Genomic DNA, 4289 nt, shown 5'->3' on the forward strand with positions numbered 1-4289 from the left:
TCCTATAACTCAACGGAATAGCTTTTTCTTTCTTTGGAACTATACAACAGAAACAAAATAAGAAAAATCTATCTTAATTTTAAAGATAACTCTTACCTAAAGAAGAAAATCATTATTCCTGGCCAGAAGAAGAGTACACCAGGAACTTTAGAGGATGGAAACAAACTTAAGCACCTTGTAAATTTTAGTGAATTATAAACACATAATAGATGAATGAAAAGGGCTGGCCAGGAGACCGTGAGATGGTCCAGGTGAGAAGCAACTAATGAATAAACGCAAATCTTGGTGATAGGTAGGTTAGATATCTGTGAACTTTCTAAAGGTTAAATGAATAATAACAAGATTTTGTTAATGCACCAAAGCGAGTTTAAACCATGAAATATATGATACAAATAAGCAAGTAACTTTAATTGGGCATAATAAAAAATATTGAGGTGTAAATAGTCAATATTCAATATTTCAAAATAATATTCAGAATGAAAGAATAGTTAGAATTTATCTCAAAAACAAATGATAATTGCTTGGTGATTTCATTGTTATTCTGAAAGAGAATTCTCTTAATATAATGCATTAGGCAGTTTGCCAAGTGAACTGGGTTGTAGGCCAATTGTCAGTCTCAGGATTCCCTGGAAACGAGAAACCTGGTTACTCCCAAAAGACGGCTTTAGTAACAATGAATGATGAGCATGAGTCTTCAGGTCAAGTCTACTATTGCACCAGGTACATTGAATGATGATTCAACTGTCTGCTATCAGGAGTTGACTCTGTTTTTCCTCCTGTCAATACTTTGGCTAATTTTGATTGACTATAGAAGCATAACTGGCAGGCTTAAGAAAAAAATTAAGTTAAATACATAATTTATATTCCATTATTTTTCTCAGCAAATGGCTTTATGGGAAAGAAGGTTTAAGTTATGACAAAGATGATACTTGCCTCTGGATGACCCAGCTGAGTTCCTTCTGATTGCCATCACTTCCAGTGACCTTTGTTGATTATGAAGTGTTGGTTCTGAGCTTCATTGCCAAGATAGAGAAAGAAGCAAATATTTCACTTTTGCTTGAGTAGGTCTGTAAACCTTGGATGACATGAAAAGTATGCACAGAGCTTTTCTTTTGCTCATCAGCTGTTGTTAGTGTTTGTTTATTTAATGTATGACTCAAGGCAACTCCTATTCTTCCAGGGGTTTGCAGCAGGGAAAAAAAGAAGTCAGATACTCCTGCTTTAGGCTATAACCCCCCTCCCCCTCCAGCAATGTTCAATGTGATATTCATCCACCCCAACTTGTTTTGGAAGCTCTGGTCCATGTCCCAACTGTGAGGGGGAAGTGTCCATGAAATAAAATGGGTTCTTTAGTGGAGGTGTCTAGGAGATAGCTCAGAAGCCTACCAAATGGGGAGTTGGAATAGCAGCTATTTACCATTTATCTTGTTTTTCTTGTCAAGGTCAGAGTATTGTCTTCTGGTGACATGTTTGGTATATTATCCTCTGAATATAACATTATGCAAACAACTAAAAATTATGCAAGTATTTTTAAAATGTATCATGGGAAGCAGGACGATTGTATAATAGCTACAGAAAGTTAAGCAGCATTATTATTAGAGCTTTACCAAGGCCAACTAAACACGTCTGATTAACTGGGCATTTATTCTGGCTGAGACAAACTTGCATGGAGATAGGGAACATTTGGATGGACTACTGTGAATAATGAGCAGTATCACTTCATTAAAGTAGGTCAAGGTAAGCAAATGTGATAGTTTTTTCCCCACATGCTATAATTACCAAGGGCAATTCAGTAGGTTTTAGTCCCGTATATATCTAGACCATAAAATTATATAATAAGTAGTCATTCATTGCAGGTGATTAAAAATAAATGTCTCCAGACAGATTAAAGGAGCAGAGATGTAGAGTAAAGCACCAGGATCCAACTATTTATTATATCCATTCTCACAATTAAGGAAGGCATAAATTAAAAACCTATTCTTAAAAAATATGGAGGCATCATGATATAGCCAAAGGAGTATTGGTCTCAGAATTAGACAACCAGGGTTGAGATATTACTGCTCAGGCCTTCATCAGTGTGGCCTCAGGTAAACAATGTATTCTCTTTAAGTCTTGGTTTGCTTATTTGAACCTGGATGATAACAGTAAACCTTTACAATATTTTTTGCATATAGACATGCAGAGTTCTAAACAAATGAGTTTTAATAATAAAGATTTTTTAAAAAGAGAACAATAAAACCAGAGCAGAAAGATAGCACCAAATGACAGCGATCTCTGTAAGAGCTAACATGTCTGCACTCTGGGAGGCTGAGGAGGGTGGATCGCTGAAGCTCAGAAGTTGGAGACCAGCCTGAGCAAGAGCGAGACTCCATCTCTACTAAAAATAGGAAAACTAGCTGGTGTGTGGTGGGTGCCTGTAGTTCCAGCTATTTGGGAGGCTGAGGCAAGAGGATAGTTTGTCCCCAGGAGTTTGAGGCTGCTGTGAGTTATGACACCACAGCTCTCTACCCAGGGCAACAGGCAACAGAGTGAGACTCAGAAAAAAAAAAAGAAAGAAAGAAAAAGAAAAAGGAGTTGACATGTCTGAGTGTGCAAACCTGAAACCTGCCCCTCTGAGAGGAAGATCAGCCTGCCTGGGAGGAACAAGCTGGGCAAAAACAGAAGAGCCAACTACATACATGCAGCACCCTGACACATGCAATATGTATTGACTTTGCGATCTGTGACTTTAGGAAGAAAGACTTTGTTGTTGTTGTTGTTGTTGTTTCCTTGCCTGACCACCTGGTTTCTCATTCTAAGTTTGTGTGTTGGTGGTCAATAGTTTATAAGAGTAGTAATCTTGTGGGTTATTTTTGTTGGTTTAATTAGTTTGTGATAATCTAGAATGAAAAACACTCATTTAGTGCTCCCAGGGAACTCTTGCTAGCATTAAACTTTAAAATCAATTAGTGTTGAAAGTACTCACTTGCTGTAGGAAGTCAATCAGCCTACCCATGTTTCACTTTTGCAGGTGTGAAGATGCAGAGCTTGCCCCCAAGTCTCCCCAGATAGCACAGAGATTAGCAACAGAGCCAGAGAGGCTGTAGGATTTGGGGTTTTCCCACCTGCTTTATCTACTGGAAGTTAATGGAATGTTTTGTGAAATATCCTAAATGTGCCTGTTACTCCACACAAATAATAGCATGAAGGAAAAAGGAGACCTTAGAATGTAGCAAGGGCAGGTAGATGTCTGGAAAAACTTTCAAAAGGAGTTGTAGTGATCTGGTAAAATACATGCGAAAGTCTGCAGTGATCACTTTCTAAATAGGAAGGCTAGGTAAGGCAGGGGGTGGTGGCTCATGCCTATAATCCTAACACTCTGGGAGGCCAAGGTGGAAGGATGGCTTGAGCTCAGGAGTTCTAGACCAGCCTGAGCAAGAGCGAGACCCCATCTCTACTAAAAATAGAAAAACTAGTTGGATGTCTTGGCTGGTGCATTTAGTCTCAGCTAATAGGGAGGCTAAGGCAGAAGGATCCCTTGAACCTGGGAGTTTGAGGTTGATGCCATGGTACTCTAGCCTGGGCAACAGAGTGAGGCTCTGTCTTTAAAAAAAAAAAAAGGCAGGGTATATAATTTTTTCCACATTAAAAAGGATACCTATCTGGAAGTTCTGGGGGTGCATGAAGTTAGTGATGAAAGAATGCATCTCCTAACTTGGTGGGGAAGTGGAAAGAACAAGTCAGCGTGAAAGGTGCATCAGTTGGCACTCTGAGGAACTGCATCTTCAGTCAGGGTGGAAAAGAATGGGTGAGAGGGTCTTTCTGGTTTTAGACTAGGTTCTAGTGGCTCTGTTATTCTTTTGTTATCATACTACTCTTCAGGATAAATTTGCCATCCATTACTAAATCTCCAAAAGTAACATTTCCCATTATTTTTCAGAACAAGCCTTATGTACATTACAAATATTTTGAGTGGCAAGTTGAATTATTGGGGGAAAATTATTTCCTCTGTAATTAAGTTTGCCTCGTAGGTTTTAATGTCAAAATGAGAGAACAGATTTCCATTCACCCTACAGAAGCTAGAGTTATTACACAAAAATAACAAAAAGAATTAAAAAAATTTTTTTATGATTGTGAATGAGCTGTGAGGAACATTCCAGTGCAAATGTCCTTATAGTAAAATGATATTTTTTCCTTCTGGGTAGATATCTAGTAATGAGATTGTGGTATCAAATGGAAGGTTTACTTTTAGCTTTTTGAGGATTCTCCATACTTCTTTCCAAAGAGGCTGTATTAGTTTGCAATCCCAA

This window comes from Otolemur garnettii, unplaced genomic scaffold (assembly GCF_000181295.1).
Source record: "Otolemur garnettii isolate 467f Iridium unplaced genomic scaffold, OtoGar3 scaffold00031, whole genome shotgun sequence".
NCBI classification, from domain to species: Eukaryota; Metazoa; Chordata; class Mammalia; order Primates; family Galagidae; genus Otolemur; species Otolemur garnettii.